Consider the following 23,969-nt stretch of genomic DNA (forward strand, 5'->3'; position numbering starts at 1 on the left):
ATGGAACAATGACAATTACAAATTAAGGTGCTTACATTCAGAGTTCAGAAAAAGAAGGTTACCAGGGAAGAAAGACTTCATTGAAGAGGTGGAACTGTCTGGGGTAGGGCGCCTTTATGCCTTCCCAAATCACAAACCATTTCTAAAACAAGTTGTAATCTATATGAGATCATTGCTTCAAAATATGAGGTGATCCAAATTTATTTATTGATCCTGTGCCAGGCGTTTTTCTAGGAGCTGGAGATACACCAGTAAAATAAAGCAGGAAAGTCTCTGCCCTCATGGAGTGTCCATTTTAATTGGGGAAAGAGACAATAAGCATATGTTCAGATAATTATAAAGCAAGACGGGAGGATAGAGAGTGATAGTGTGTGATTTTATACAGGGAAAGCCAGCCAATGACTGAGGCGGTAACAGCTGAGCTGGGACCTTAGTAGAATGAGAGAGAAGCCAGGTGAATCAGATATCTGAACAGGACTGTATAGACTTGTTTCCCTGGTCAATCTTGCCTTGTCTGGGCATCAGCAAACCTTTATAATATCCCGCTCCCAAACTATACCTATTGCACTCAAGATGGCAAATTCCATCTCCTCCTCCAATTCAGTGTACCTACTTCTGAGATTTTTAAAAAAATCGTTCCATCACTCCTTTGAGCTGATGGGTTTTAGTTACCAGCATACTGGAAATATTGATGGGAGTTGGGTGATCATTTTAACTAATGTCAACTTTAATGCTAGAAGATGCAAATGGTTTAATTTTGACCCAGGCAGCTTAAAAACCACCAGATTCTCTATTTCTGCCAATCAGTAAGAAATGTGAACTAAAACTATTTTAAACACTATTATTAATCCAACTATACTATTCGCTTGACAATTCCTTTTATGAAAACAACAGGAAAATGTTTCCTAAACAAACTCAAAAAAGTCTTCTAACTTATGTTTTGCTTGATAGTTTATTTTTAAGAGCACATTATATCTACTTTATTCTGTAAGTCTTTTAAAGGCCTCAGACCAAAAGCAATAAAGTTCTGAACTGACCTAAATGCCTTCCCCTCCATCTCTCCAATTCCTTTCCATGCCAAGTTCTCATAACTCCATGAAGCCTGTTCATCCAGCCTCATGTAAGGTTTGTCTCCTCAATAGACTATTCCAGGCTAGCGGCTACATCTTATAATTTTTTTTTTACCCCTCTATTGTGTCTAGCACTGTGCTGTGCCTCCAGGTACTGATGAACTAAATGTAGGCACTAACTGAAGTAAGTCTGGACAGAAAACACAGTGTTATAGAAACTTGTCTTTCCAAGTTCTTTGTTGGCAAAATCAGTTACTGATGTGCTTTCTGATAACTGAAATCCTAGGGACAAGGGGAATGGCTGACCTCATCAACAAGTGTGGCTTCCTGATGAGACACTGAGTCACTGTATGGTAATCTGCCCAGAAAACCAAGTCATGTCTTAGATGCACAGGTCACTGAAGAATCACTTGACTTTCCTTCTGGGAAATGTAGTCACTTCTTTGGAAAATAGAATGATCATCTCAATATCCTCTCATTAACACAGGATTCAGTGTATACCTGTTTTTTGGAGCAGTGTCTAGAATGAGTTGAGCATTTCAAATAAACTATTAATTGTGAATGGAGAATAACTTTCACTTAGATTATAATGACTGATGGAAGAGGCTAGAGAGTGGAAAAGAGAGATGCAGATGTTTTGAAAGAACAGATTTGGTAACATATGCTATGGAGGTAAGGCAGTGTTAACATTCCTAATACAGGGCCTGGAAGAGTGATGACTTCTTTCCTTACCTTAAGTATTGCCATAGGTGATCAGCCCTAAAGCAAAAAGGCCAGCAGAGCTTGCGCCTCTTCTCAAGTTACTACCAATGCCTCCAGAGTTGGCCTCCAGGAGGGCTGCATTTAATGACTCCTCTTCCTTCCTTCTGTTTATTTGTTTGAAAGTTAAGCTTGTTTATTTATCATTGATTTGTTGTGGGGCTGTCAGGGGTGTTTTATCAGTAGCTTGTTCATTGTGAACTTTAAAATACAGCTATGTTATTGCAGCCATATCATTTTCTCAGTATCAGAGAAATGACTTTGTTGACATAGTCATGCTCTTTTACAACTTACTAAATGTATGGGGTGCTGAGCTTTTTCTGCTTGACTTTATTTCATTAAAACTTGATAACATATTAGGTAGATATTATCACTTAGCCTTGAAAGTTAATTGGAACTTCTCAGTTACTCCAAGTATCTTTAACCACATTTCTCCAACAGGACTACAATGAATTAAATGAGCATAACTATTGGAACATTTGACAAGTTGATATTTGCAAGGAGATCCTAATCTTTCAGGCCTGGTCTGTTTTGTGCTCAAAGGCAACTGCTCCTTGAATACACAATTTGATTTAGTAATGTGATTTCCTTTTCTGATTTTTGCTCTTTGTAACCATATTAACATTTTCTTTAAGAGCTAAGGTGTTTTTCTTCTGTTCAGGAAGTATTTTCTTGAAGGGTATCTTGACAAACAAATTGATGAAGGACCACTGGGGCTCAACTACTAACACAGAAAATACCACAGGTTTCTGGTACCTGACAGCAGGCATAATCTTCATCCTGAGTGGATTCAAATTAGAAATTTCCCAAGAGATTTATGACATGGTTACAGATATATAGAGTCATCTGGGGAGAGTGTAAATAGATTGGTACAGCCTTTATAGAGAGTAAGTTGGCAACAATGTGATATTTTTCACCTATCATATATACAAAATTTTTGAAGATTGATAAAAACCAGTGGTGGGAACGGTGTGGAGAAATGAGTACTATCATACTCTATTGACAAAAGTGTATATCACATTTTGGAGAGTAATTTGAAAATATGAATAAAAATTATAAATGCATGCACCATTTGATCAAGAGGCTTCTTTTCTGTCTGACACTTAGACTAAAGATATATTTGTATAATTTGTCAAAGGTATATACACGACAATGTTCATTGTGGGATATGAAGAGAGAACACAGTGAGAAGTGAGGCAAAGAGATAGACGGTAGGTATCAACAGGATAATTAATTAATTAATTTTAAATATTTTATTTATTTATTCATGAGAGACACAGAGAGGCAGAGACACAGGCAGAGGGAGAAGCAGTCTCCATGCAGGAAGCCTGACATGGGACTTGATCCTGGGTCTCCAGGATCACGCCCTGGACTGAAGGTGGTGCTAAACCACTGAGCCACCCAGGCTGCCCAGGATAATTATTTATTAGGTGAGCTTGTCTCTCTGCAAAACATTTGATATCCATGTCTTCTCCCCATTAAATGCCAGAAAAACTCCCCAGTTATAATAATCAAAACATTCTGCCACAAATACACCTTTAAAAACACTCCTTTTTTAAAGATTTTATTTATGAGAGACAGAGAGAGAGAGAGAGGCAGAGACACAGAGCAAGAAGCAGGCTCCATGCAGGGAGCCCGATGGGGGACTGGAATCCGGGTCTCCAGGATCAGCCCTGGGCCAAAGGCAGGCGCCAAACCGCTGAGCAACCCAGGGACCCCCCCCCCTTTTCTAAACACTTCTAAAGGAGTACTCCACCTCCTTCATTGAGAACCACTCGGGCTTAATCACGGATGACTGTTTAGACAAGAAATAACAAGTGTTGGTGAGGATGTGGAGAAAAAGGAACCCTTGTGCACTATTGGTGGGAACATAATTGGTACAGCCACTGTGGAAAACAGTATGGAGTTTCTGCAGAAAAATAAAGAGAGAAATACTATATGATCCAATTATTCCACCACTGGATATTTACACAAAGAAAACTAAAACACTAATTTGAAAAGATATATTCACCTCTATGTTTATTGCAGCATTATTTACAATTGCCAAGGTATGGAAGCAACCTAAGTGTCCATCGATAGATGAATGGATAAAGAAGCTGTAGTAAAACATATACAAGGAATATCTTGAAGTCATAAAAAGGATGAAAACTTGCCATTTGCAACAATATAGGTGAAGAGCAAAGGGGGAATTATCCTTAGTGAACAAAGTCAGACTGAGAAAGGCCAAAACCATGTGAAAAAGATTTTCACATATAAGTGAAATCTAAAAAAAAAAAAAAAAAAAAGTAAACAAACAAGCAAAAAAAACAGTCAGACCTATTAATACAGAGAACAAACTAAGGGATGCCAGAGGGAAGAGGAGTGGAGAGATGGGCAAAACAGGTGAAGAAGAGTGAGAGATACAGACTTGTAGTTACAGAATGAATGAGTCATGGGAATAAAAGGTATAGGATAGGGAATATAGTCAATGATATTGTAATAGCATTGTATGATGACAGACGGTAGCTACAGTTGTGGTGAGCATAGCAGAATGTATAGATAAGTTGAATCACTATGGTTTATACCTGAAACTAATATAACATTGGGTGTCAACTATGTTCAAATAAAAAACAATTTAAGGGGACACCTAGATGGCTCAGTTGAGTAAGCATCAGACTCTTGATTTCAGTTCAGGTCATGATATCAGGGTCCTGAGATGGAGCCCCGAGTTGGGCTCCTCACTCAGTAGGGAGTCTGCTGGAGATTCATTCATTCTCCCTCTCTCTCTCTCTCTCTCTCTCTCTCTCTCTCTCCCCCCCCCCTCAGATAGATAAATAAATCTTTTTTTAAAACTTAAAGATGACCTTTTCATGCTCCCTGCTAATGAGTTTGGACTTGTTCCTGTGGGCCCTGAGCTTCTCAAACTAGAGTAGGAGATGGTGTGTAAAAGGATACTTGAATTTCTAAGATAAACATGGCTAATTTTCTTGAAGCATCAATTTTATCTAAACACTTTTTTAATTTAATGGAAATATGATAATATGTAATTTTATTTATTTTTTTGTTTTGTTTTCAATGTTTTTTAATAATAAATTTATTTTTTATTGGTGTTCAATTTGCCAACATACAGAATAACACCCAGTGCTCATCCCATCAAGTGCCCCCCTCAGTGCCAATCACCCATCCACCCCCACTCCCCCGCCCTCCTCCCGTTCCACCATCCCTAGTTCATTTCCAAGAGTTAGGAGTCTTCATGTTCTGTCTCCCTTTCTGATATTTCCCACCCATTTCTTCTCCCTTCCCTTCTATTCCCTTTCACTATTATTTATATTCCCCAAATGAATGAGACCATATAATGTTTGTCCTTCTCCGATTGACTTATTTCACTCAGCATAATACCATCCAGTTCCATCCATGTTGAAGCAAATGGTGGGTATTTGTCATTTCTAATGGCTGAGTAATATTCCATTGTATAAATATGTAATTTTATATTAAACACGGATATAATATGGAATAGAATGCTAGATGACTATGAATAATTAAGGTAAAAAAAGGAAAAGTTTCTACTTGCACTGAACTGATTCTAACTCTACTCCAAACTTCTGGGACTATTTCAGGTAGAAAGTTAGAGAAGCAATGGAAATTATGAGTCAATGAGTGTTGGAAACAAGGGGAAAGTATGATCAGATTTTCATTTTAGAAAGATCACTTTCTCTGCAATTAGAGAATAATACATTGGAAGAAGGTTGAGACATGCAGCCAGACCAGTTGGGAGTAATAATGATAAGTTATCTTGGAGAGGAGGGATGGAGATGAAAGATATGAGTGGATGTGGAAAATGGAAGAAAGCAAGCTATTGGTAGTGCCAATCATGATTCTGCCTTGAGCAGCTAGCTAATAATAAGAGAAGTTAAACGATTAGCAGAATTGGGGAAGAAAATGCAAAAATTAATTCAAGTTTTGAACATACTGATTTTGAGTTGGCTATGGATTTCCAATGGATATGTTCAGTAGGTAATAGTAAACATACTTCCAACTCATGGAAGAAATCTAGTCTGATAATCTAGCTTTTGAAATTGTAATTATATTGGTGGTCATTAAAGCCATGGGCATGAATGAGTTAACCCAAGGAAAGGGAGTGAAGTGACAAGATGAAGTTCGAGTTTGGCCAACAGAACCCTGGGAAAAAATGATTTTCAAAGGTTTGGTTGAGGAGGAGGAGGAGCCTGCAAAGGAAACTGAGAAAGAGTAATCCTAAAGGTTGGGAACAAAATCAGGAAAGAATACTGTCATGGAAGTCAAGAAAGGAAAGGAAGTGAAGTTTTAGGTAGAAGGAAGTGACCAACAGTATCAAGTGACACAGAAAATAAAGTCAGGTAGTGATGAGATAAATAAATTGAATTTGACAGTTAAGAGATGCCATTAAAGTAGTCTCAGCCAGAATGCAACAGGCTGTGATGGGTTGAGAGTTCCTACTGCAGTGAGATAATGAAATGCATATTATGATAGCTGGAGATGTTTTTGAGGGTTTCTTGTTTGTTTTTTTGTTTATTGTTGTTAGAATAAAGCTTGACCATCTTTAAATACTGAAGGGAAGGAACTAGAAGACTGGGAATGATTGAAGATAGATTTGAGCAAAAGGAAAATTAGTGAAGATCTCAGAGCATATGTGAAGTGATATCCAGACCACAGAAAGTAAGAAGACAAGGATGGACCTAGATGAGGGATAATTGTCACTATGTCAAGATGGAATGCTTGGTGTGCTTTCTGTCCCAGATGATCTCAATCATCTTGGTGATAGAGGAAGCAAAGCAACTTGCTATAAAAGTAAGGGGTGAAATAAGTCAATCGGAGAAGGACAAGCAGTGTATGTTCTCATTCATTTGGGGAATATAAATAATAGTGAAAGGGAATATAAAGGAAGGGAGAAGAAATGTTGGGAAATATCAGGAAGGGAGACAGAACATAAAGACTCCAAACTCGGGGAAACGAACTAGGGGTGGTGGAAGGGGGGAGGAGGGCGGGTGTTGGAGGGGAATGGGTGACGGGCACTGAGGTGGACACTTGACGGGATGAGCACTGGGTGTTTTTCTGTATGTTGGTAAATTGAACACCAATAAAAATTAATTTAAAAAAAAAAAAAAAAGTAAGGGGTAGGTGGAGTGAAGAAGTCTGAGAAGAGAGGTTAAGGTTTGAAATAGGCATTAAATATATGGCGAATGCTACTGATTGAGAAAAACTGGAGGGAATTCTGGTAATGTTGTTGTTATAGCTGCCGAAGACCCAGCTTTTATAGGAAACCCAGTGTGGTTGTAATTTCTTTGTAGACTAAGCAACATGGACATGGAAGGAGAGGTATGATGGCCTGAAATAAAACTTTGTTCAATGAATACAATTTGGTAATTGCTGGGGAGCAATGAAGTCTCATACCTAAGCTAATATCTGACCATTAAAAATGATATGGTTCATTGGCTGTTCCTCTATTCAGCACATAGCTGCACCATTTTTAGCAGTGGCAACCCCATTCCACAGACATGATAGTAAAGGCTGGAATAAACAAATTTGGCTGTATTTAACACCTAGCCTGCAGGCTGCTTCCATACGTGACAATGTAGATATCATCACTATTTATAACTACCTCAGCTACATCATCTGCACATGTGATTCCACCCATGAAAAAAATTCAGCACCACCAAGGCTGATAAAGGGAATTTTTGTCAACAGCATGAAGCCCATCTCCATCTTCTAGGAGTGAAATTTTGCCAACATCAAATGAAATGAATCTGGTATTAAATATGTTGTGGAGTCCACTCGTCTCTTCCTTCCTTTGGAGAAGACTGGAGCTCACTTAAGGCTGGAGGCTCATCATCTCTTCCCCTTTCTCAGACATTCCCATGTTTGGGATGGAAGGAAATCATAAGAGATATGATCACTACCTCAAGGTTATCAACATTGCCTCCTGCACCATGAACCCCTTGGCACCTTGGTCAAGATTATGCACTTTTGTCAACTTTGGGATCATGGAGGGACTTATGATCACAGTTCATACCATCACTTCCGCCTTGAAAAATATGGATGGCACCTCTAGAAAACTGTGGCATATTGGTCATGGTGTTTCTCAGATCATCATCTCTGCAAACACTGACACTGCCAAGATTGTGGGCAAAGTCATTCCTGAGTTGAATGGGAGTCCAATGGGCACAGTCTTCTGTGCTTTTACCCCCAGCATGTTTGCCATGAATCTGACCAGCACTCTGAAAAAGAAAACAAATATGGTGACATCAAGAAGGTATTAAATTAAAAAAATAAGGTGCTAAATCAGGCATTGGAGAGCCCCCCCTTTTTTAAATTTATTTATTTATGATAGTCACAGAGAGAGAGAGAGAGAGAGAGAGAGAGAGAGGCAGAGACACAGGCAGAGGGAGAATCAGGCTCCATGCACCGGGAGCCCAACGTGGGATTCAATCCTGGGTCTCCAGGATCGTGCCCCGGGCCAAAGGCAGGCGCCAAACCGCTGCGCCACCCAGGGATCCCTGGAGAGCCCCTTGAAGGATATCCTGACCTATACAGAGGATAAGATTGTCTCCTGTTAGTTTAACAGTGACACCTATTCCTCTACCTTTGATGTTTAGGCCAGCATTGCCCTTAATGACTATGTTACCAAGCTCATTCACTTATATGACAATAAATTTGACTATAGGAACCACATTGTGGACTTGATGGTCACATGGCCTGTAAGGAGTAAGAACCCTGAGCCAGTACTCCCAATAACAGAACAAAAGGAAGAAAGAGGTCCTCACCCTTGGGGAGCCTTGTCTCAAAATCTACCCTTAAGACATTGAGAATTTTCATCCTCAACATGATTCCTATCCCATGTCCCCTAGAATAAGGATACCATGAACATAGTACCCTATACCCAGCAGGGAAAAAATGAGGTGGTTTGCTATGAGCAAAACTTTGAAGCCAATTGCCAGCCAAAGAGTATGAAACACTGCAAATAATAGCTTTAGTATAGACATTATTTGGACATGGAGTAGAAATGAGCCTTAGTTCATGGTCTCTAGGCATGGGTGTTTAGGCCCTGTGAAATATAATGAAACACTTTCTCCTTTCCTTCTTTGTGTCATTCTAGGATGTATTTTTTTTTCCTCTACTGACCTATTCGTAAGAGTTAAAGGTAGCCATACATGTCTCTTTAGCCACTAGCACCCTTGTAGCTGTGACACTATCATAAGTGCCACCTTTTAACTGAGGAAACCATGAAATATGTCACAAGGAACAAAACCTAGTTACTCTAACCCACTTAATAGAGGCAATCAGCCCATTCAGGCAGAGGAAGGATATTTCCCATGTGGGCTCTCTGTGTGATAGGGAAGGCTCTTTGTGAATATGTGTATAGAGGCAGGGCCTTCCTGTGGGCTTCAAGGGTGGTCTTGAGGTCTGGGAACCCTCAGGCCATATTTCTGTCCACGTTTTTGTTTGTGCATCCATTAAGAGCAGATCTCAGTATGACCTAAGAATAGTTGTCCCTCGGTCCCTTATGAGGCATGGGCTGTATGGGATGTCTGTAGCCAAGCACAAAAATTCTTTCCCAAGATGGAATTTAGGGGACCCCATGATTATAAATGGAAGCATAAAGAAATGTGAGTCCCACATAAAGGTTTTGGAGTTATTCTGGTCATGTGTTCTGTGAAACATGAAGAAGATCCTTAAGTCCTCAAATAACTTCCCATTGAATTTGCCACGAGGCTGTTCCTTTGGGATAAGCATGTGTCTGTCTGTCTTCGTCTCTTGCCCCCTGATATCTCTCTCTCTCTCTCTCTCTCTCTCTCTCTCTCATTGGGGAAGTCACTCTTTAAAAACATACAGCTGGAACAAGAAGGGCATAAGTGGGAGTGCTGTAAGCTTGGAAGAGAGCCAGAAAATGTAAATTTGGGCTAATGAGGTCAAAACAACCAAGTCTGGGAAAGGCTGGCTCAGAGCTTGCTTGTTTGCTTGCTGTCTGTACTCAGTGTGAGAGCTTAGGCCAGGAAATGCCTGTCAAACCAAAAAAGCATAGAACCACAAGTGCCCTTATCCTTGTCTTTTCAGGGTGAAGCTGAGTATTTGTTCAGCAGGCAGAAGCTTAGTACATAAAAAGAAGTAATTTGTGACTCCTCTTAGGGAAGAAGACAAGACCTGGGTAAGTCATGGGCTCATGCTGGCCTGAACTTCAAGAATCTCTGGGCTTTAAGCACAAGGACAGGGGGAAAGCTCCTGAAAGGGGAGTGAGAGAAGGGAGTGGATATCATATGTTGTTAATTAGAAAAGAAGGAATGAGAAGAATACCACACTTTAGTTTAAGTTCTCCTTGTAGGTTGATGACAAGCCACATGTAAAGTTTAAGATGAGCATTTTCAAACTCATCCTTCTGCCCACTGGAGCAGCTCCAGCTGTATGGTAAGGAAGCAGATGTGGCAAAAGAACAGGATGTTTCAGGCTTTGAGTTTCAAAGAGCCAAACAGAAGTGGAGATTTGGTTCTTTGCTCTTCCAAACACTGAAGATTGAAGGGTTTGTGGCTCTCTGGGGCTGTATTTCTCAGCCTGTGTTGAGGCCCTGTTTTTTCAGGTGTGACTATAGGAGGGAAAAAAAAGAAATCAGGTTGGGTAGGCATTGTGAAGGAAGAATATGGGCTTTCTCAGGTACAATGGCAGAGATAAGAGGCCATTCCCAGATCTGCCAAGAATCATTTGGTATTTCACTGAAATTGCCACTCAGGACTCCCAGATGGGACAATCCGCAAGTCTCCAAAGAGAGAGAAAGTGTCTTCCCCTGAATAGAAGGCTGCTAGATACCTAGATCTCTTCTGTATAGAAAGAAGAAGGAAGACTCTTGACTGGGTATGCCTTTGCCTAGAGAGAATATAAGGAATTTTAATGACTTCCTGTGTAAAGTCTTAAGGGGCCTTGGGTAGCCAGTATAAACAGGAGGCATTTCAGTTGATTGGATTTATGTTTCTGAAATCAGGAAACAGGCCAACATGGGCCTCTGCTTAGCTCTGTTCCATGGGATTGGAAGTTGGAATGAAAGGAGATGCTGCCTCAGATTTCATCCTGTAATCAGTGGCCACTCTCTGTTTCACTTTTATCCAGCTACTTAAACGTATGTGTATATATAAATAGATATAGATATGTATAGTTAGCTCTGTGGTGACATTGGGGACTGAAAGAAGGTCTGGTTTCCATTGATGGAATGACTAAGTCACAAAAGGATCTTCTTCAAGCCTGGGACAATATTTTCAAGGTACAGTGATTGGACAACAGGATCTTGAACATCCATTTCAGAAGATCCTTTATGTAAGAAGCACAAAGAGCATCCTGGAGCTTCCATTTTCCACTTGCTGACCAAATCCCTAGAATCTAGACCACTTTCTCTTGCACTTATTTCTACCTTGTCTTGTGCAAAGAACTTGACCCTTAAAGTTAGCCCTAGATTCCAGCTTGGACTTTGCCACCAACTAGCTGTATAAACTAAATAGCTCACTACATAAGAATAGCAACCATTGATTGTATGTTTACTTACTATGTCAGCCCTATGCCAAGTGCCTTGCATAGATCATCACATTTCATCCTCACAACAACCCTGGAAGTAGAGACTATTTTTATCCTCACCTGAAGATGCTATTCCTCAGTTTAGAAAATTCAAGTTTAGTAATTGACTCAAGGTCAATGGCTAATCAGTGGCAAAGTCCAAATTGGAATTCAGAACTGTCTCCAAAAGCTCATGGTCATAAACACTACAGTAAACTGCTTCCACCCCCATATACACTGTACTCTTTGTGTCCTGGGTCCTTGTAAAATATAAATAATACCTTGAATAATACATAGTCTGCCTTCTTTACCAATGTTTCAAGGATAAAACGAGAGGATAGCTATTTCATTCCATGAACATTTATTGAGTGTTATGGGTGAGGCATTGTTCTAGGGTTTGGGTATTCAAAGGTAAATAAGATGAGTTTCCTTCACTCTATGAGATTATCATCTGGATATGAAACTGCCTTGAAAAATATAAAGCACCATACAAGTGCTAATTTCCTATGATACCGTTTTATTGCATGTACAGTGAAGAGAAGCTAATAGCCACAGGTATAGCATAAGCTAAGGTAAAAATCCCACATGGCTTTCAGCTGCTCCCTACAAAGCTTGGCAACTAGCTGTTGCCAATCCCTATTGAGAATGAAAGGAGAGGAAACAGGCAATAATTTGAAATATGACCAAAATGTAATGTGACTGCTGCTTTTTCACAAGCTTATTAGGACACGCACATACATAGAAGTGGTGTCCCCTTTAGCACCTTGGGAGGCTAAATCCCTGTACATTTTTGCAATGATGTTGCTATTGCTCAAAATGTTTTTTGGAACTCCTCTTTAACAACTGATTTCAGAGCCGGCAGCACATTCATTTGAATATCCTCAGTGGTGATAAATCTTTGTCCTTTGAGGGTGGATTTGATTTTAGCAAACAGCAAAAAGTCACTCAGAGCCAAGTCTAGAGAATAAGGTGGGTTTTCAAGCTCAGTAATAGAATTTTTAATTAAAAAATAACCTACTACCTCTCTTCTCCATTCCTTTCCCTGCCTGACTTTATTCTACCCCCCCTCCCTCTCTCCAGCTCTGCCCTCCCTTCAAAATGTGACTGTGAACCATAAGACCACTTTTTTGCATGGTTCATAACCTAGTGCAAACAGAGGTTAAATGACTACTGCCAAGATTACAAGATTAGGTAAGAGGAAAGCTAGCATTAGACCCTATGTCTCCTGCAAATCACAGAATGAGAAACCAGCTAACAGAGAAACTTGATGACAAAGGGGCCTAATTATTGGAAATGGATACTCAAAGGACCACGGGTTCTTCATCCCTAAAGATCTTTCCAAATCCTTCACAGATGACATAAGTATAGTGCTGCTTGATGGCAGCAGGAATTCCCTGTGATTTGGTCCTTCTCTCCAGCCAAGTCCAACTGGAGGTTGGCCAACATCTCTGAAAATTAACTTTCCAAATAGGGTATAAGTAGAAGGAGGTAAGAACGCTCTACTTCTTATCCATTCTGGAAACAAAACAACAACAGCAAGACTGTAGGAAAGCTAGGACTATCCCTGACCAGCACTGTGAAGGCAGGAAAATACGCACCCTTGGCAACCACTTTTCCACATCTGTACCACCCCCCCATCACCACTTTCACCCTATTTCCCTGTTCTCCAGTGAGAGGGAAGTTTGTCAGATTTGCGCATTCATGCTAAAGGGTTATACAGATCATCTCCATTTTAGAAGAGAGCAGCAGGGCTGATTATCCCAAAGGGAAAGAGATCAAACCAGCAGAGACCTCTGATGCATTAATGAGGGAGATATCTTTAGGCTGGGGCTAGAGCTCAGGTCCCTGGCTTCCCATTAGACCAGAGCACACTACAGTGAACACCTGACATTTCTGGAGCCTCTTCTGGACAGAAGTTGTTTGCAGAAATGCCCAGCTCCTCATTCAGTATAATCTCAAGGCTTTTTGAAGTGGGCCATAGTTCTCATGCTAGTTACCTCTGGCTATTGATAGAAGAAACTCTTGTCTTTCCCCATGAAAAAGGGAATGAGAGAAATGTCAAAATCTTGTGCCCTTTCCAGAGACCCAATATCTTCTCTTTTTTGAGGGCAAGCAATCTCACTGGGAACTCAGGAACACTGATTTTTAGCCCAGGCAGCCAGCATCCCTTCCACAGCAACTCAAGTTTGTATTTGCTGTTGAATCCCCAAGATGAACTATTGGAGAAAGTATTCCACCAATTATGTTTCTGTGGGAACCAGAGCACATGGTCTTCATTAGAATGAGCAAGAGCAAAGCAGATTTCCCCCTCTGAAGGTCTTAAAGCAACTTGAAATTCAGCCAATATTGTTCTAGCAGCCAATGCCTGGTTTCCAGCTGCTGCTTGGTAAAATTTCCAAGCTCAAGGAGATGATACCTGGCGGGGTAGGTGGAGGTGCAGAAGGCCAACCTAGGGAGGCAGAGAATCACAGGAGGGCTATAGTTAGAAGAGTCATGTTATGGCTTCACCCAGCCCCTCTGTCCCAACTCCAAACTCAACACATCCAGGCAAAGCTGATTGCCAATCCATCACAGTATGGGCTGCATGGTGAGACTCATTGGACACTAGGTCAGTTCCTACCTCCTGTAAAAAAATCTTCCCAGACTATTCTATTTCACCAGGATATCTCCATGGCTTCTCAGCTCTTACAGTAAGAATGCAGTTGCTCACAAATGAGTACAACTCTCTGCCTTTATATCCAGTTTTTCAGTATCCAGTGGATATGGTAATCTCTTCCTCCTAGCTACGCTGTGTGGTTCTTGAGATCAGAACCTGCTTTCTCCTCCTTTGCATAACCCATAGAGCCACATTCAGTTGAAGCTTCATAAGTCTTTGACCACAGAGGAGTCTGGACAGGGCACAGAAGTGCAATGGTCCCTTCAGCTTTTGCCGGCTTTCTCATTCCAGGTTGCCACTCTGATGTGCACTATTATGGGCAAGAAAAACACAAGGAAATGTCAACCCCTGAAGAAGCCACTAGAAAGAAGGTAAGTTGAGGATAGGTGGGTGCTTTAGTAGGATGTGGCAGTGAGGGCAGGCAAGTTGGCCACAGGGCAGGGAGGACATTAAGAAGAACCAACTCCCTTCCATTTTTATTGAGAGATCACCTAGGTTGGAGGAAAATTTGTGAGAGAGGAAGAGAGTTACAAAAAATCTGACTTCTTCAATCCAGATATGAGCACTATAGCTCTTATTTGGGTACATATGGGAGGCCAGGCTTTGCTGCTATAGCTGTTTATGTGTGTGTGAAGGGGGTGTGCTAGGGAGAGGAGGTTAAAAAAGCCAAGACCCTTATGAATCTGTGTGTGCATGTGTCTATATGTTTGCACTTTCTTATATTTTTCACACTGTATCCCAGCTTGGATGCTACTCAACAAACTAATGCCTTTGTCACATCTTCTCTAAAATGTCATTAACAGGCCTCAATCCACATAGCTCCCACCACCAATAATATGGCATGAGAATAATACATTGACTGCCTCATGCTAAGTGGAAACACATGACCTATCAAACAAGAATCGGTTTTTCCTCTAGGATGCAGAGAATTAGTAGAAAGGGACCCTCCAAGCTAGATGCAGAGAACTGAAAATAACACCTCTACAGAAAAGCTGGAGAAATAAGTTGGTTTCTGGTTTGGTTTTTCTTTAGTTGTGCCAGGAATCTCTAAAGTCCCCAGGAAATTAAGAAGTGCTCTGACTCTTGAGGATTCCTGTAGGACTTCCCAGAAATAATAAGAGTAAAAATGGTTCTGAATGTTTTCTGGGCAAGTGTCACATGCTTCAGCGGGATTTCTTTGCTGGCTCTTATTAGCCTGGCCTGTTGAGGCCAGCAACCTATGTCATTTCCTCAGGCTGGGGCTCTGAGCTGTCCAAACTGCAACCAGATTCTTTACCAAGCAGAGAGGATGACCTGATCTTGAAGGTTTACCTCCTTTGTATACCCCATAGTACCCCACTATAGGGGACAGTGAGGGACACAGTGGGACAGCCCACTCATTACTACTTACATCATCTGCAAACCAAGAAGTAATGAGCTTGTGGCAACACAAGGAATGGAAGTTAGACAAAAGGGAACATTTACAAACATTAATTAAGAGAATTTCTAAAAACTTCTGTAAAAAAAGTATACTGTGACACTGCCTGGGGTGGATTAAATGTGACTCTGTTTCTCAAAGTCCCTTCTTGCCCTAGGATCTTGTCACCTTAATGTCTTCCTTCTTAGAGATCCAGAGGAAAAGCAACTTTAATCTAAAAGGAGTAATGCATTGCCCTCTTCTCTGTCACTTATACTGTTTTGCTCCCCTGTTTGTTCAGACACCATTTAGTCCTGATGGCTTTATTGAAATGCACAGGTGCTTGTTGAAGGCGGAAGGCAATATTGGGAGCAATTTCAAGTGTGGGCTGGTGGGTACCCTGGTTTCAGGAATTCCTATAATTTGAGCCTATCTTGGTGGATGGGTTGAGATGGCTTGCAGGGAGGGAGCACCTTTAGGTGTGTCTGTATATCTCTTCAGGTATCTTTTTTCTTTGGGAAGAAATAAACATATAGTTACACACACATGCACACACACACACACACAGATTTCCTAAAAAGGCTAACTGCTACAAGGAAGCTGAATGATAGAACTACACCCTTACAATGAAGGGCTAGGGGTCAAGGAAGCCAAGTTTAAAGTTTTCTAAATAAAAGGTTCTTTTTAAAATAGCAGTACTAAGGACAGATTTGGGGGGTTGAAAAGGATCTAGAAAAAACCCACATCTGTTCCAGCACCCCTGCCCATAGTTCTTTAGAGAATGTGCTTGTTTCCTCTCTGTCCATTGAAGATGTACCTGCTACTCCCTTTCAATGTCACTAGAACCAACACAGTTCCTCATAATGTTGGCCTTTAAGTCTCCCCTCCTGCACTAAGTATAATGGAGATACTGGGTTGCTGGTGTCTGGTGTTTTACCTGAAACTCTAATGAGGTATCAGAACTCCACAAAAGCTGCAACCAGAGGGAGACTATGAATGACCTGAAGGTGCAATTTGGGCCAATTGGTAAGACAGTAGGACTTAAGAAATCCAGTTGGCTCAGCTGGAAGAGCATGGCACTTTTGATCTTGGGGTCATGAGTTAGAGCCTTGCATTGGGTGTAGAGATTACTTAAATAAATAAGTAAACTTAAAAAAAGGAAATCCAGTTGTCCATCCCCAAGTTGGGGTGCTAAGCTGAATGAGGGAAATTACCTAAGCACTTCAATAAATCCACTTAGACTGTACTACTTTACATCTGCTTCACTTTCTTGGAATTGTCCTAAAGTCTATGTGGATATGTTTAGATAGCAGGATAAGCCATCCCAGGGCAGAGAGGACCTCCTGCTTCTTAAGTTCCTGCCATAATTCCGGTACTGTGAATTTACCAGGTACACACATTCTGGTTATCCAGCTATGTGCAAATATGATCTCAACATGACTCATTGTCATTGGCTCAGGGACATTCAGAAGCAAGGGTTTGCTCCATTTTATTTCATTTCATTTTCTCTTCCTCCTTCCCCATTCTTTCATCCTTTCTTTCTCTCTAGTTCTTTTCAACACCTCTTTTAAGAGCAGAAACAAAAAGGGCATTTCTTAGAAATTTGTGCTGCATTCAGCCTGGCTGGGTAGAAACAAGTGTGCTAACTTGGCTGCAATGACTCCTGCATGGCACAGAACTGACTGGCCTGGGGCTTGGCCACCTGACTTGTCAGGTCAGGGAAGCCCTGCTGTTCTTGCACTCTGCCCTCCATTGCTTTGGCTCAGCTCATGGCAGAGTGCAGTGGCTGGCCTTGTGTACTTTGGCAAAGCAGCACTGCTGTAATAGGCCAAGATGACGTTTTACTCAAGCCACTGTACAGTCCCCTGGGCGACGGTGGATGGCCCAACCTAGCTGAGAATTCACTTCCTCTTAAGACTTCATCAAGAAGTTGTGAAATGCTCAATAACTTCCTTAGACATTGGAAGGAAAACAGCTGCTGTCAGGCTCAGAACACTCACCAATGAAGGCTTTCCAAGAAGTTTTCCTAGGTTAATGAAAGGCAGTTAACTCAGCAGCCTAGGGAAGAAGCTAAGCTAGATGAAGGCAATTAGCCAGAGTGGATAATAGGCATTCCCCATGTCTACTGACAACAGCACGAGAGGAAATGCTCCTAAACTAAAACATATGGGCTTTAGGGGAACTTTTTTTTTTTTTTAATTTTTATTTATTTATGATAGTCACAGAGAGAGAGAGAGAGAGAGAGGCAGAGACACAGGCAGAGGGAGAAGCAGGCTCCATGCACCGGGAGCCTGATGTGGGATTCGATCCCGGGTCTCCAGGATCGCGCCCTGGGCCAAAGGCAGGCGCCAAACCGCTGCGCCACCCAGGGATCCCGCTTTAGGGGAACTTTAAGGGACAGTCTGGATTATTGGCAGGTAATGGACCAGGCTTGGAGAAGACATAAACAGCAACTCCAGAGTGGATCTTTGGCATTTTGTGAATTAGATGTACATACCTTGCTTGGAGTGCAGAGACCACTCTCCAATGTAATATTTGGTACCTCTGATTGAGAGGACAACCTGGATGGGTTGAGCCATTGTGCCCAGCCAGAAGAGACATCTTTTTGTTATTCTCAAGACTGAAAACAGGAAAATTCCTTTCTGCTTAGGAAGATTTAAGGAAAATACACACTGAACAATCTATAAAAGTGCTCCTAGCTCAAGGGGTTGCTGACAACCAGCATCTGCTCAATAAAGATACATGTAATACATGGGCCTGATCTAAGAAACTGGAAATTTCTCACCCAGCATTGATGTGTCCTTCTGTATGGGGGAACAGCTTCAGGGAGAGCTAAAGATGTTTTTCTTCTTATCTGAACCAGGAAGCATAGAGGGCCAGGCATTCTTGGGTTCATTTACTCTTCACTCCAAACACTCCTGCACTGTCTTCCTACTTGTGTTACTCCCATCTACTTTGTCATTGTCATTCACTATTCCTTCACCCTGGCATGCCAAACCATTTTCTCTGCCATTTATTTCTTTACTTACTCCTTAGATTATATATGTATTTCTAACTATATATGACTGGTATGTGCATTGGTCAGGAAAAGATAGGCTATGGTACAATAACAAATAGACTCTTACATCTCAGTGACTTGGCACAATGAAAGTTTCTTTCATATACATATAAAACCTGATGAGAGTCATCAGGGGCTATCCTCCAACTTGGATAACTTGGGAATCCAAGCACGTTCCATTCTGTGATGGCACCATTTCAACATGAGGTCCAAGTTCTGTGCAGCAGGGCAAAAGAGAGCTAAAAATTTTTTAAAGTCCCTGCTAGAGAGAAGCATATATCATTTCTTCCACATTCCATTGGCAAGGATGCAGTCACATGGCTTCCACCCACTTGCAAGGGTAGATGGGAAATGTAACTTTCCCGCGAGCCCAAGAAAATGAAAATAAAACAAGATTTGGCAAATATATAACATTGTCTCTGATAGCCTTTATGTCTGTGTTTTTGTGCCTTCTTTTTCATCTTTGTGTCTGTCCTCTAGGGGAACACCTTACTTTCCTGGCCCCCCACGCAAAAGGATGAGTATAACTAGATAGTTGTGAGCATGAACATTATCTTAGAGCTAACCTAGTAAGTAGAGTGTGGCACCTCCAAGGCCACAGTAGCATATGAAACTAATTTGCTTCTTTCTGTAGTGGGAAAATGGGATGTAATATTTATCTTGCAGTGCTATCAGGATTATAAACACCATAAGCCAGACACAGGTAGGAAAAGGACACCTTTATAGTCTTCACTTTACCCCATGAAGATTCATGACCACCAGGATGGATCCAGAAGCTTTCAGGCTAGCTTCTCTGGGATATAGTGAAGCCTGTAGCATCTTACAGTGACCTATTCCCTGGGTATATGCATTTCACCCTTCTGAAGAGACTGGCCATCTTTCTGATAGGCATGCCTACATAGGGAGATTATGCACATCTGCCCAGGAGGGTAGTAAAGATTTCATTATATAGCAATAGAAAGTTCCACGGAGCTGTTTTAAGGAATGACAATAGCTACCATTTATTGAATGCTTGCTACATTCCAATTACTTTATGTGTATATTTACATCAAATCTGCATAAAAATCCTCCCAACTTTACAAATGTAGAAAACTGAAGAGATGTTAAGAAAACTGTCCAAGATCACGCAACTAATAAGTGACAGAGCTGGAGTATGAATTCAGGTCTGTCTGGCTTATAGTGGCCCCTTGGTGGGAGATATAGAGTGAAGGAATGGAGTGTTTGGAAGAGTGACCCTTCTGCTTCAACTGCATTTTTTTCATCCTCTGTTCCATCTCCAGTTTAACTCCCACTTTCTCCACTTTTCCTTGTCTTAATAGCACAACTCCAGCAATAACTAATGTAGGAGAGCAACTTGATCTGGAAGAAGCCTCCAGACCATAAAGACATCCACTCAGAAAGGGTTTTTGGACCAAAGGATATCTTGTCTATCATAAATGAACAAATTAGGTTATTAGAGAAATAGCATATAGCTAGAAAGCCATGAGCAATTAGTGAAATGACCTTTACTTCTCAGCTAGCAGACCCCAGCATGAAGCATTCTTTTGGTAATATAATGCACAGATGTAGAGGAAATGCAGTCCTGAGCTGACCTTACTGAACTTGTAATGGGGCAAAAGAGTAAAAACAGGATGAGGAAGCTTCTGCCACCAATCCAGCAGTGACCAGATAGGAAACTTGCTGGTAACCAAGGACTGAGCTACCACGGAAGCCTCCATCAGCCCCAAGTGAAACAGTGGCCAGGGAATGAACTGAGGCCAGTTTGGATGAGGGATAGAGTAGTGAAGGGAGGATGTCAAAGTTACAGGGGCCTGCAGACATATCTAGTCTAACTCCCTCATTATCCCAGTGAGGAAACCATGTCTCAAATGGAAGGGGCAGGTGACTTTCCAGAAATCACACAGCTGACTAAGTGTCAGAGCCAGGACTAGAATTTTAGCATTTGGACTCTAACTAGAAGGCTCTTTTCATCTCGTCAATACATAATGCGAGAAACCAGTATTTAGAAAAGATATGTCCTCCTAAGTGTGCACATTAGGGAAGATAGGAGATTATACTTTGGGGAGGCTACCCAGGGACTACCTGGCTTTACCCAGGGACTGTACCACATTGCTTCCGAAAAGCCTGTTATTTTTCTGCACATAGGACATCCCTGCTTTTAGCATACCCTCATGCTTCAGAAAGATAGTGGGAAGAATCATCCTTCCATCTTTCTACCCTTTTGATCCAGAAGTGTCCTGCCCTATGTATTCACACCTTACTGTTCTGGAAAACTAACCAATGTTACATCAGACCAGCCAGTATGTTGACTCCAAAAGGCTGAGGTTATAGACCAGAACTTTCCAGAAGCCACTATGTGGACCAGTTCAGTCTATGACCATATTTCTACTGGTCTGTATTGAAATTAGAAGAATCAGAACAATGCAGTGAGATTTTTACAAATTAAACTTACTCTAAATTTATTCTGTCCTTTCTACTTTTTTGGAGCTAAAGTATCATTTTTACTTTTTTGAATTTTTAAATGAAATAATGGAGATTTTTGCTTGTAGAGGATTTTTATTCCACGAAATAAAAGCCAACCAACCTATGCATTCTTAAATAAATGATTTGTACACTTATACAAAATTCTAATTTCTGGGAAGCACTGATGTAAGCTACCCAGTCTACTTCCAACAATACATCTTCCCTCTCTCTGGACCTTTTTTCTGCTTGCTGCTTCTTTTCTCAACTTTGCTTCCTGCCCTGTAAAGTTAATCTTCAGATGCGAGGAACACAGCCAGTGTCAGGTATTAGTGATGCTAATGCTAATAACTGCTTTATCAAATGCTTAATAAGATGCCTAGGGAAAGGCACACATGCCATGCCTGTTTATTAATGGAACCAAGGGTAGCCACAGAATTATTAATAAATTAATTGCTTCATGATGTGAACCTCCACACCCCTCAGGCTCATTCCCCTAGCTATTGGCAAGATTAAAAAATAATTTGTTATATTGGGAATATCACAAAAGGAAATTTGGCAGTGGCAAAGTGTTGGGGGTACTCTGTATGAAACTAATTCCTTCTCATAGTTAGAACTGGGAAGCAAGACAAATACAAAGCCCATAGAGGAGTGGAAATATAAAAGCCGCAAGGAAAAAGGACCCTTTCTCATAACCCAAAGCCATCTGATCTCTAATAGGCCAGTGGTAACCACAGGAGAGGATGAATGGCAAGGCCATGGTCTGATGAGGCTATGTGCATTGGTGTTCATTGGTGTTCCCAGGTCTATGGTAAAATTAGGGAGGTTGACTGTATGATTTTTGGCCCATTCCACCTCTGCCATTCTGTGGGTCTATACATTATAGGCTGCTAACTGAAGGGATCTTTAGACATCATTAGACTAGTAACTCCCTGAACAAGGCAACATATTTTTAAAAGATTTTAATCATTTTTTTCATGAGAGACACAGAGAGAGGCAGAGACACAAGTAAAAGGTAGAAGCAAATTCCCTGCAAGGAGCCTGATGCAGGACTCGATCCCAGACCCCAGGATTGCACCCTGAGCCAAAGACAGATAAGCCACCCAGGCATCTCAAAGGCAACATATTCCTTGAACCAATGAGTTTTATAATCTCCTTAGTTCTACAAGCCTAGGCACAACCCTACTGCTGCTTGGTAGTTATCCACTTTGGAGAAAGAGATCTCACTTCCCCTTGTGTGGTACTTTTAAGGTAGGATAGAACACCTGAGATTCTTAACTTCCTCTAGTTCTCGGTAAAATGAGGTGAGGAGTGAATAAGTGAATGCTTGCAAGCATGCTGAAATCTGACTCTATTGAACTTGGTTCTCAGAAGTAGACATCAGGGTGCAATACACTTGGCTTCCACTAGTTTTTCACTTCTTTGACACATTGCTGGGGTTTTCATAATCCTTATTCCAGGCCAAATACCTGACCTCCACTCTTACAGTGCTTCTTCACTGGTGACCCAAGGAGGACAATAGCTTATAAAATCTGTGAGTGGGTGACAGGGAAAGGTACTTAAATGTGTAAGACCTGGAGGGTGCTCTGGATGACGAACTAAATGTAAAACTGTTCTGTTTTCCAAAAAATCTGACTCCTATATCTTTATCCCTTCCAAAGCAAATTGGCTTGGTTAATCCCTAGCCATGAACCAACCATCTATATATGTCACTTTTCTCAGTTGCACCTGGGACTCTTCCACTAAGAACTTTTTTTAATCAAACTATAGCTGACAATGTTACATTAGTTTCAGGTGTACCACATAGTGATTCAACCTCTCTATTCATTAAGCTATGTTCACCACAAATGTAGCTACTGTCTGTCACCATACAGTGCCATTACAATTGACTATATTTCCTATGTTGTACCTTTCATTTCCATAATATATACATTCCATAATTGAAAGACTGTATCTCCTACTCCCCTTTAGCCATTTTGCCCATCTCCCCACACACCCTACCCTCAGCAAACGTTAGTTTGTCCTCTATATATTTTTTTTTACTTTATTTTTATTTTATTTTACTTTATTTACTCTGTATTTATAGAACTCTTTCTGCTTTGCTTGGTTGTTCATTTGTTTTGTTTTTAGATTCCACATATGAGTGAAATCAAATGGTATTTGTCTTTCTCTGTAATTTATTTCACTTAGCATAGTACTTTCTAGGTCTATCCATATTGCTGCAAATGGCAATATCTTATTCTTTTTTATGGCTTATTCTTTTTTATTCTTTATATGCATGCATGCCACATCTTCTTTATCTATTTATCCATCAGTGAAAATTTAGGTTGCTTCCATATCTTGGCTATTGTATATAATGTTGCAATAAACATGGGGTTGCATATAACTTTTTGAATTAGTGATTTCATTTTGTTTGGGTAAATACCTAGTAGTGGAATTATTAGATTATATGGTATTTCTATCATTAATTTTTTGAGGAACCTCCATACTGTTTTCCACACTGGTTGCACCAATTTACATTTTAAAGAACAGTGAACAAAAGTTCCTTTTTCACCACATCCTCAACAACACTTGTTAGTGTGTGTGTGTGTGTGTGTGTGTGTGTGTGTGTGTGTGTGTGTGTTTAGCCATTCTGGCACGTGTAAAGTGACATCTCATTGTGGTTTGGATTTGCATTTCCCTGATGATTAGTGATGTTGAGCATCTTTTCATGTGTCTGTTGGCCATCTGTATGTCTTCTTTGGAAAAATGTCTATTCAAGTCTTCTGTCCCTTTTTAAATACAATTTTTGTATGCATTAAGCTGCATAAGCTTTTTATACATTTCATATATTTTGGATATTAACCCCTTTTGGATATATCATTTGTAAATATCTTCACCCATTTAGGAGATTGCCTTCCTCTTCTATTTTTTTAATAGTTTGAGAAGAATAGGTATTAGCTCTTTCTTAAATGTTTCATAGAATTTACCCACAAACCCTTCTAGTCCTGGACTTTTTGTTTGTTGGGAGTTTTTATGACC

The sequence above is a fragment of the Vulpes vulpes genome, chromosome X (genome assembly GCF_048418805.1).
Source record: "Vulpes vulpes isolate BD-2025 chromosome X, VulVul3, whole genome shotgun sequence".
Classification (NCBI taxonomy): Eukaryota; Metazoa; Chordata; class Mammalia; order Carnivora; family Canidae; genus Vulpes; species Vulpes vulpes.